Source organism: Tamandua tetradactyla, chromosome 13 (genome assembly GCF_023851605.1).
Source record: "Tamandua tetradactyla isolate mTamTet1 chromosome 13, mTamTet1.pri, whole genome shotgun sequence".
Lineage (NCBI taxonomy): Eukaryota > Metazoa > Chordata > Mammalia > Pilosa > Myrmecophagidae > Tamandua > Tamandua tetradactyla.
Window position 1 is genome coordinate 497,779 of NC_135339.1, and position 12,079 is coordinate 509,857.

Below are 12,079 nucleotides of genomic sequence, written 5' to 3' on the forward strand. Positions count from 1 at the left end.
GTATAGAGGATAAAGACAGAGACAGTATAATTTAGGAATGCCTAGAGTGTACAATGATGGTGACTAAATGTGGAAATTAAAAAATATTTTTGCAGGAGGGAGAACAAATGAATGTCATTATTGCAGGGTGTTGAAAATAGATGGCATATTGGAAAAAGTACAGTCAATGTAAGCTAGGGTCTGTAGTCAACAGTAATATTGTAATATGCTTCCACTGAATGTAACAAAGGCATTTTGCCAAAACTAAATGTCAACCTGTGGGGGCGTTTGGAAAGGGGTACGGATTATTTTTTGAAGAAAAGGAAATGCCTTCAGGTAGAGTATGGTGGTTAAGGTATGTCTATAACTCAGGCTGTATTGTATGATGTGTGAATAAAACTGCTTAAAAATGGCCAGAGAGAAACAAGTGCTAGAGAAAATGTGGAGAGAGAGATGTACCTGTTCACTGTAGGTGGGGAAATGAGGGGTGCAGCCCCTTGGAGGGCAGTGTGGTGTTTCCACAGGAGACTAAGGGCGGGTTTGCCGTACAATCCAGAAACTCGTTACTCAGTATATACCTGGAGGAAGTGTGTGTGTGTGGATATAAATGGACACTTCCACACTGGAGTTTCTGGCAGCAGTGATCACGATTCACATTTAATGGAGGTGGCCTAAGGACACAACCACTGCAGAGTGAAAGGAGGAACTGTGGTGTATGCATACAATGAACAACTGAGCTGCAGCAAGAAAGATTGAAATTGTGAGGCAGGCAACCAGATGAATGAAATTTAAGAGCTGTATATTGAATGAAATGTCAGAAACAGAAGGATAAATATTATCATGCCTCAATTATATGACTAACTATAATATAAAAATTCAGTGAACTAAAGTCGAAAGCATGGTTTATCAGGTTGGGGCTTATTGTAAATGTTCCTAGATTGTAAACTCTTACAGCAGTCACATGTATTCAAGAGATGTAATTGTTAATTCTCATCTTTCCCAGAAACTTAAGGTATTTATGTGACACTTGAGACTCAGAATCAGAGCTCTTAAGCTGTGAAAGTCAGCAGTACCCCATAAAGGAACTGTTTAAAAAGTTGAAAAATTGATCAGAAATCAAGAACAGACATGAATGAAGCATATCTGGATAGGACTAAGGTATATTAGAAAACTGGGTAATGGATATTTTCCATTTCTTAAAACTGCAACTTCTGTATGAGACTAAAGGGAGAGATGCTTATTTGGTGCAAAATTTATTTTGGGGGTAATACATTTCTTAATTTAACTTTTATGGCCAGTTTAGTCGCACACCGTAAGTACAGGGAATGTTGAACAGGGCATGATATTTTGCTGGCTTGTCTAGTTAATCTGATGCCTAATAAATCCTAGAGTGCTTTGGGCAGTGAATAAAGAAGTATTCCCTTAGGGGAATGGGGAGAAAAGGGGAAAGATACAACTTCCCCATTTGGAGAATTTCCGGTTCTCTTGCAAGCAGTAACGACAGCCAAATTAATCTTGGTGTTAATCTTGAGCCTCCAGTCTTGGTGTTCACCCCATGGAACTTATTCCTGCAAAGGACAGGCTAAGTCTACTTAAAACCAGGCTGAAGCATCATCCCCAGAGAGCCTCTTCTGTTGCTCAGATGTGGTTTCTTTCTCTTAGCTGACAGAACAAGTGAACCCACTGCCCTCTCCGCCTACCTGGGACTGACTCCCAGGGGTGTAAATCTTCCTGGCAACATAGGACAGGAATCCCAGGATGAGCTAGGACCCAGCATCAAGGGTTTGACAAAACCTTCTTGAACAAAAGGGGGAAGAGAGAAATGAGAAAAAATAAGGTGCTGGTGGCCAAGCAATTTCAAACAGAGTTGAGAGTTTATCCTGAAGGTTATTCTTACACATTATATACATATATTTTAGTTTATGGTGTATTTGAATGGCTAAAGATAAGTACCTGAAACTCTAGAGCTATATCCAGTAGTCTCGTTTCTTGAAGATGACTATATGAAGATATAATGTTTACAGTGTGACTGCATGAGTGCAAAAAGTAGTCCACTATATGCTGTATAATAATACACCATAGTTCCCCTTTATTTAGGGTATGGACAGATGAGTAAAAATTATGGGTAAAATAGAAACTAATACTAGGGGGAACAAAGGTTAAAATATATTGGGTAGATGGAAATACTAGTGGTCAATGAGAGGGAAGGGTAAGGGATACCATTGTATCCCTTACCATGGGATGCATGATTTTTTTCTTTTTTCTTTTTATTTCTTTTTCTGGAATAAGGCAAATTTTCTAAAAAATTATCATCGTGATGGACATACAATTATCTGATGATATTGTGAGCCATTGATTGTACACCATGTATGGAATGTTTGTATGTTAAGAATAATTGTGTTTATATGTTGTTTTATCAATAAAAATATTTTAAAAAAATAAATGAGAAAGCAGAGGCAGGTGGAGCTGGAGTGAGAGGTGGATGTAAATAAAACAACCCTTTGTGGATTCACAAGGGAAAAATAGTTATTGAAGCTGCAAGACTGGTGAAGGAATCTGACCTGAGTAAATCGGGGACAGGTGCAATTGAGTAAAGAAATGAGTACAGAGAACCTATTGCAAAGAGAGGAATTATGATGGGTAAATGATTCCTTGATACATCAATGAAGAAAACAAGAGGTTCAGGAGCAGAGGTTTATCATTGTGATCCCTTAATAGGAGAAAGTTATTCAAATGCAATGAGAAAATAAAAATGTATGCTATTAACTTGAGTGGCTCCCTGAATTCAGAATATCCTATGACAAATTAGAAAGAATCCTGGATTGAAAGTGAGAAAGCCTGGTTCTGAGTAACAGAGATCACCATTTTTTGTACGATCTTGACCTAAAAAACTATTTCTCTCTAAATTTATACCCTGCTGTTTGGTGGGTAATATGAACATCTAAATGAATATATGTTGGCTAAGTAAAGATTAAGTGATAAGTGCATTGAAAATGTTTTATATTCTCCAAAGTGCTATCCAAAAGATGAATTTGTGTAACAATTGTTTGTTTTATTGCAGGCCTCACATTCTCTGGCATCCAGAACATCAGAAAGGAATCCATGCTCAGGTCAAATAATATGACTGAGTTAATTATTGACCTTTTCCAGCATCTGGAAATGCAGCGGGTGTGAATTGGGGTGTTTCTTCCTATGTCCCTGGCCACAGTGGTGGTCAATGCCCTCAGCGTCCTGACAGTCAGCATCAGCAAGTGTCTGCATTCCTTATTTTTTTGTAGCTACCTATCGCTAGAGGAGATCAGATAATCTGCTGTTGCTCCTAAACTCATCATGGACTTACTCCTCATCATTACACCTATCTCCCTGGAGGGCTCTTTGGCTCACATCTTCTTCTCCCCCGTCTTCTGTGTCACTGAGATCATCCTGCTCACAGTAATGGTCTATGACCACAATGTGGCCATATATAGGCCCTTTTCCTATAGAACCATCATGAGCTGGGCTGTGTGTCAATTTTGCAAGCAAGTTCATGGCTAGTGGGCATAATTTACTCCATGGTTCAAGTCCTTGTAATTGTCTAATTGCCCTTCTGTGGCCTCATTATTATTGATCATGTGATATCCTCAGCTCGCATACTGACACCTTTGTGTAAGTGTCATTGTGTTTGTCAACTGTGGCTTAATCTCTACACTCTCCTTCTTTATCATGGTGTCCTCTGTCAAACTAGAGATAAGAAACTAACTTTCAAGGCATAAAGGTTTTGATCTGGGATCACAGAATTGCAATTCAGAGAGTACATATTTGGTAAGCAACCCAAATCATGTCCCACTTTGGCATATCCAGGCAAGGGCTTTTAAAGGGAAAAAAATGACACAATTATTTGTGGTTAGGGTATACACAATATTTGGAGTATTCCAATTGTCTTTCAGGTTAGATGGTTAACTGAATTTTCTTATCTTGAGGTTTTCTGTCAGGTTGTCCTTAGGGTCTTCAGCATTGCTGCTTTCAGTTTTGCATACTGCTGCAGTTCATGGTCTCTGGCCAAGATTTGCATAGTAGAGACCTCCTAACTCAATTTGAAAACTCTTAGCAACATAAACTCTATTTTGTTTCACTTCTTTTAACACCTCCTATATCATCATCCTAGTCAACTTGAGGAACCATTGTGCAGAGGGGAAGTACATAGCCTATTCCACTGTGCCTCCTACATCAGAGATGATCCTGCCATCTTTTTACATTTGCCTTCCTCCACCTTCACTGAGGACAAACTAGTGGCTGTGTTCTATACGGTGATCAACCTGTGCTCAACCCCATCATCTACCCATTCAGAAATGCAAAGGTAAAGAACACCATGAGGAGTTGTGGGACAGGAAGGAAACTCAGGGGTGGAACAAAAATGAAAACATGGAAAATAAAATAGCACAAACAGCATACCAAATATGCAATGTGATTTTAGTCAATCATGAATGGAATAAAAGTTAACCAATTCATATTTCTTGTTGCATTTTAGATGAGCTGCTTTTACTGCATCATATCAATCAGAGCTGTCTCACAGTTGTCAGCATTTTCAGAGAATGTTAAAAATGTGAACTATTTTCCTTTTCTTCTTCACTACAATACAAAGATTTCAGAGAAATCACCTGGACTGAATTCTCCATTCTGTCATCTAGTAGCCACGTGACATTGGGTGCATTCACATAAACTCTTCTTGTTAACCTGCTATATGTGGTCGAATAATTTTGACAATTGAAGTCAGAGATTCATGTTTTGCATTATTCCCTCCTTGGGGGAGTCCCAGGAAGGCTTCTCTACTTTATTTGATCTCCCCACACCATTAACTTGATTCCATTGCCTGAAATCCCACAATAGGAATTTTATTTCATGGGAGAGGGTATGTAAATGTCTCTGGGAGTTGAAATCCAATGAAGCTCTCATTAAACTATGAATATCTTACTCTGAACAATTTTATGGATTCTTCTCTCTCTAAGTTGTTATCTGAGAAACTTTGTAAGGAGAAAGTTGTAGTTAGGAATAAATTTATAAGGAGTACAGTTAAAAGTATAATGTAATTGGATTAGGAGTGGCTTAAGCAAAATCTAGCCCATATCCTGTTTTACAAGACTTGTTAGCTAAGAATGGTTTTCATATTTTAAATGGTTGAAGAAAGTCAAAAGACAAAGAATTGTGATACATGAAAGTGTTATGAAATTCAAATTTTGGCACCCATGATAAATTCTGTTCCACTACAAATACACCAAATATTTTGCATGTTCTGTGACTGCTTTCATGTTACACTGGCGTTAGTTGTGACAGAGACTATATAGTCCACAAATTCTATAATATTTTCTATCTAATTTTTTACAGAAAAAAATATCCTGGCCATTAGCTTAAGCACAATACTTATTGCTTACTCAGTAAGAAGTTTAGAGGCCAGTGTTTCCAGGGTCAGTTTGTTAATTCTGTGATCCCTGCATATTGGGTTTCTTACCTCTTCAATTCTCTTGAGTGTCAACTCATGGCTTAAAGATGGCCACAGCATCACCAAGAATTATATCCTTATATGAAGGGATGGTAGGAATCTCTTTTTAGTTTGGGAAATATTTCCCATAAACTCTCCATGACAGTTCTTCTCATGTTTATATTTATTGCCAGAACTAGGCCAGTATCAGGAAGCAAGCAAAGACAAAAATGCTGCATGCCCCCTCCTTTGAAGTTGCAAAGGATGCAGGATAGTGTGATTTTTTTTTTTATTCCAGATAAAAATAAAAAAGTTAAAACAAGTTTCAGGGAACACTAGAAATCTCAGTATCAGCAAATTAAGTGTAAAATCTGAGCACAATTTTAAGCATTCTGATTCCCAGGCCAGGTGTTCCACTCTTTGTGGCCTCAAACACCAATTAGATGTGTTTTGTAATTGAAGTAAAATTTAAACTCAGCTAAATACATGAACCTTCAGAGTACAAGCCAATGAGTTTTGAAAAATGTATATTTCTCTATAACCAATAGCCCAACCAAGACGTAGAATGTTTCAGTCACTCTAGAAATGTCTCTCATGACCCTTTCTAGGCAATCCTCTCTCCTGAAGGCAATTATTGGTCTTATTTCTGTAATCATCAATTAGTTTAACCTGCTCTAGAAACTCCTATAAATGGAATCATGATATGCTTTTTGTTTGGCTTTTTTTATTCAACTTAATGTTTTTAACATTCCTCCATGTTTCAGGTTGCAGTAGATTGTTCCTTTTATTTGCTGGGTAGTATTCCATTGATGAAAATACCATAATTGTTTTTAATCCATTTTCTTGCTCATGGACATTTGTGTTAATTCTTGTTTTTATCTATCATGAATTAAACTTCTATGAGCATTCTTGTATATCAGATATATTTGCATAATTTATTGCCTGCATTCCTTTATATACAAAGGATTATGGTAAAATAAATAATTGCATTCTCTAAGGCAACTGTGCCAAAACTATTTTCATTTTAAAGTGTTTCATCAACTTTTTCTTGTTAATGATTAGTAGAAACTTCAACTATAGTTTTAATTAATAGCACTAATGTAAAGTACATTGCATCTTTACAAACAGTACTTGTGGCATTGGAAAAACTCCTATGAAAAATATATTCCAATATAAAATATATATATTGGAATATATTTAGTGGGCTCACTGTATGGGACTTCAGCCATCGTGGACAGAGTCAACATGGGGTGGTTCAAACACGATTGGGGGCATGATTGGGGGAAATGAAGGCACCAGTAAGAAGAAGAACCTAGCAAAGGAAGAGAGAGACCCTTGGGAAGGGACAAGGTTATCTATTGACCAAGTATAGAAAGAGAATTCAGACATGAAGCAGAAAAAAAGAGGGGGCAGTGAGTATCAAGAGAGATAAAGAAGAGACATCTCTTCTGAAGAGTCTGAAGGGAGTGTGGAGAGGTTGCATGAATGCTTTCTGAAAATCAAGGATAACAAAGGAGAAAGGGGAGGGGGTTGAAGAAAATCTGCATGCCAAAGAAAAGCCATTCAGCAGTAATAGAAATGAGTAAATTGGGATTGTGACTCAGTCCTAGCTGCCCCATGAGGTTTATCTCTAGGTCCCAAATGAGGCACTACTCTCACAGGCTTTCCAATTTGGGTCTGTTTCCATTGGTGATTTTACTTTCCAGCTGAGTAACATTCCTGGTGGTTTCAAATTGTCTGCAGATTAAACTCCAAAGTCCATAACAGTCCATCATAACCTGGTCCCAGAATGTATCTCGAGGTTTTTCTTTTGCTAATACTCCCTTTACTCTAGCCACATACAATTAATTTTCATAGTTTTGAACTTTGGTATTCTCCCTTCTTTTCTTCTACACATCACTGACTCCTATTCTTCTTCTGATATCCAGCTCACAAACTTAGATATGCCAGGGTTTATTCAATAATTCACCCACTCATGTCAGTGATTAGTTTCTTGTTTTGTATCATTACAGATAACCCCACCCAAATTACTGTCTGTTGGTGGTGTCTTAATGGCTAACATATACAATGTGACTGAATTCATTTTTCTGGGATTTTCTCAGAATCAGGAGGTACAGAGAGTTTGCTTGTGATATTTCTGGTCTTGTACACTGCAATTGTGCTGAGGAATTTCCTCATTGTGTGATAACTAGTGTTGGTTCCCCCATGTACTTCTTCCTCAGCTACCTGTACTTCGTGGAGATAGGCTACTCCTCTACTACAGCCCCTAAACTCATCTCAGATTTTCTGACTGATTGGAAATCTATATCTTGGTGGGGCTGCCTGACATAGCTTTTCTTCTTGCACTACTTTGGTGGTATTGAGATACCACCAAATGCTCTCTGTGATGGCCTATGACCGCGATGTGGCCATCTGCAAGCCCTTGAACTATGCCACCATCAAGGCCACAGGTGTGTGCTATCCTAGTGGGAACTGCACGGTTAAGGGGCTTTTTACATTCCTTTGCCCAAATTCTTCTCATCTTCCACTTGCCCTTCTGTGGCCCCAGTGTGATCAATCACTGTTTCCGAGATGTGCTGCCTCTGCTCAAACTTGCTTGCTCTGACACTTTCCCCCTCAGTCTGCTGATTGCTGCCAATGGTGGCACCCTGCGTGTGATCAGCTTTGTGGTCCTCCTCATCTTCTATACTGTCATCTTGCTCCATTTGAGGAACCAAAGCTCTGCAGAGCAGCACAAGGCCTTGTCCACCTGTGGGTCCCATATCACTGTCATTGTCTTGTTGTCTGGGCCCATTGTCCTCATCTACCTGAGGCCTTCTGCCACTCTCACTGTGGAAAGGACAGTGGCCATGTTCTACACAATGGTCACTCCATTCCTCGACCCTGTCATCTACTCCCTGAGAAATGCTGAGGTGAAGAAGGTCATGAAGAGACTCGATCAGGACAATGAGACCAGATGAGAGATAGGGGCTGAGAAGTTGAACCTTGAATTTATAACACTGCTGGGTTCAAATCAAATCCCTGAGAGAAAACATATGGGTTTAGAAAAGTTTACAGCATGCATTAATTCTAGAGATATTCTAATTGGCGCTCATCTCCAAAAATTTCATTTTAAATGCCTGTAAAATATTTCTTTTTATGGATTTACCATAATGTTGCTAGCCATTTATTCTGTTAGACGTTCAGGTTGTTTCTAACTTTTATTACTATAAATAACATTGTGGTCAATATTCTTGAATAGAAATTTTAGTTATAGTTCTTATTTTCTGTTACACTCACTTCTGTCAGCAAATTTACTGTGTTATATGGTATAAGGACTTTTGATGCATACTGTTAAATTGATTCACAGAAATGTTGTACACAATCATTTCCCTGTGGGAGTTCTCTTGACAGAATGGAACACTGTCATTAAACATTTTTTATGAAAAAATACGATGTTCACATAACGTCAAAGTATGCCCCCATAAAATGTAAATTTGAAGTGGAGACACCTGGAAAATACCCCCTTATACAACTGATCAAAGTTAACATCCCCATAATGGGGCAAACAGATGTCATGTGCCTCCTTGCATGATGCACTTGAGAAGCACACAATATTATGACTGCGGTATTTCTAACATACCAGCATCTAATCACACAAAAAAACAGAAAACCGCAATTTGAAGAATATTCTACAAAATTACTGGTCTGTACTCTTCAGAAGTGACAAAGTCATGAAAGACAAATATAAGATGATGAGATGGTCTGGGTGAAAGGAGATTAAATATACATGATAACTAAATGCAACCTGTGGCCCTATAATGAATCCTAGAGTAGATAGAGGACATTACTGTTGCCAAAGTTCTGTAGCTTGGATAATAGAATGATATCACTATTAGCCTCTTAATCTTGATAGCTGTATGGTGCCCAGGTTAGAGAAGGTTCCCGGTTTTAGGAATTACTTGTTGAAGTATCTACAGTAAAGAGGAATAATCTCAGCTCAATCAATACAAGAAAAAATCTGTCTTTTGAGAGAATGAATGCTGCACAAAATATAGCAAAATAGTAACATTCAAGGAACTGGATTAATGGTAAATAAGAATTATCTGTGTTATTGCAATTCTTTTTATATCAGATACTATTTTAAAATATAAAGTTAAAATATTTACAAATTTGATAGACATTTGATATTTTTTAATTTGCATTTTTATGAGAATAGATGTTTTATGTTATTTTACAAAATTTTCAATCTTTAAATCTTTGCATTATTGTATAGTAAACTCTATCAGCTTTTCTTATTGATTTCTTCCATTGCTTTTGTGTTTAGAATATTCTACACCATTAAACATACTTTTTGTTTGACAAATTACTTACACTTTTATTTAAATTTGTGAAGATATAATGCATCCATAAGATTTCATAAAACAACATTTTAAAAAGGTGCATGGTGAAAAATTTTCTTCCCTTCTCTCCTCATTCTTTATGTCCCCTCTCCCCAATCCTACAAGTTAAACAATTTTCTTCATTTCTGTTTTCCTTTCAGAGTTTCCATGAGCAAATATAAGTGTGTGTGCATGAGTGTGTATTCTTATCTCTACTTTTTATGTGAATGATAGCATACTATTTGAAAGGATTTGGAACTTGCTTTAACAGGTAATATTATATCTTGCAGATTTTTTAATATTAATATAAGGAGATCTTCCTTATTTATTTTTGTTTACTCATAGAATGGATATGCCATCATTTACTTAAATGTCTTTTACTGATATTTGGATTGTTTTCAAATAGAGCCACAGTGACTAACCTTGCTTAAAACTTGTGCAACTGACCTGCAGGATCATTTTCAAGAAATAAAAATGCTTGATCAAATGCAGATATTTTTTTCCAGTTTGATGGATATTTCCAAATTGCTTACCATAGTAGTTGTATCAAAGTGCACTCTCATCAGAAATTTTCTTTTTCCTACAAAATATGTTGTAGAACTTTGGGATTTTGATAATATGATAGATGAGAAATGGCAGTTCAATTCTTTTAATTTTTATTCACATTATTTTGGGTGAAGTTGGACAGCTTTCCATACATTTAAAGGTTCTTTGTATTATCTCTGAACTGTCTGGTCCTATAATTTTTTTCTTATTTGGGTTTTGGTTCTTTTTATTATGTTCTAGGAACTATTTATATGTAAATATGAGTCCTTTCTGATATGAATTTTCAATGTTACCCCCAGGGTTTTCATTTGCCCTTTGACTTTGTTTTTTTTATTGTTGTTGTTAATATAGAATATTTGTATCTTATGTGGTTAATTAGCATCATCTTTTCTGGCTTCTGGAATAGCTAAGACCAGAATGTTTCTTATTTTTGAAATTTTATGATATGTTTCCTATCTGGTGGGCTAGTTTCTTCTCATTTCTGTTCATTTTCAAAGTTCTTTTGGCTATTGTTTTTCCACGTGGACATTAGGATTAGTTTTAAATCACTTCCACATCCCTTATCCCACCCCCAGAAATCTCTTAATATTATTTTGATTGATGTCACCTTATATTTATAAATTTATTTAGAATGACTTGGCACCTTAGTGATGTGGAGTCTTCCCATCCAGAAACATGACATTTGTTTCCAGTTTAATGTTCTTATGTATTCTTCAACATAGTTATATATATTTTTCTTTTTTATTGTGAAAACTACACACAACATAAACTTTCCCATATCTGTCATGCCCAAGTAAACAGTTCTGTAGTATTAATCACATTTACAATGTTGTGCTAATCTCACCATCATATATTACCAGAACTTTCTCCTACACCCATTATTGATTAACATCCATTACTTCTCCCCACATCCATGGGATCCATACCCTATTTTCTATTTCTATGACTTTACATAATCTAGCTATTTCATATAAGTGGAATCATACAATATTTATCACTTTTTGTCTGACATTTCACTCAACAAACTGAATTTGTATTGAAGGTTCATCCATGTAATGGCATGTATCAGAACTCCATTCCTTTTTAAAGCTGAGTAATATTGCAATGCACGCATATACCATCTTTTGTTTATCTTTTCATCTGCTGATGGACATTTGGGATGCTTCCACAGTTTGGCGATGGCAAATAATGCAGTTATGAACACTGGTGTGCAAATATCTATCAGAGTCCCTGCTTTAAATTGTTTGGGATATATTCTTTTTCGAGGGTTTCCTGGGAAATATGATAATTCTATTTTGTGTTTTGAATAACCACTAGAGGTTTTCAACAGTGGGTGCACCATGTTGCATTCCCACCAACAATGTATGAGATTTCAGTTTCTCCACATACTCTCTAGCACTTGTTATTTTCCTTTTCTTAGTAATAGCCATTATATGTGTGTGAAGAAATATTTCATTGTGGTTTTAATTTGTCATTCCCTGACTATTGAGGTTGAGAATATCTTCATGTGCTTATGGCCATTTATATTTTTGCTTTGAAGAAACATCTATTCAAGTCCATTTTTATATGGGATACTTATGTTTTTGTTGTTGAGTTGAAAGGAAATATTTATATATTCTTGATATTAAAGCCTTACCAGATATCTACTATGTAGGCCTCAATATACTATGTTTTCCAGAAAAGCCATGTTTTAGTCCTGGCTCTGTCTTGTAGGGACAGCTGTTTCTTTTAATTCTGA

The 12,079-nt window shown here is 36.5% G+C and overlaps 1 protein-coding gene and 1 pseudogene across 10 annotated transcripts in view; one reads left to right on the top strand and one right to left on the bottom strand.

Moving 5' to 3' along the window:
- The window catches only part of LOC143653454 (olfactory receptor 14I1-like), a 255,537-nt gene that overhangs the window by 130,241 nt on the left and 113,217 nt on the right, over nt 1-12,079 (bottom strand). The gene's annotated exons all lie outside the window — the stretch shown is intronic.
- On the top strand, nt 7,486-8,401 carry LOC143652974 (olfactory receptor 4X2-like; annotated as a pseudogene).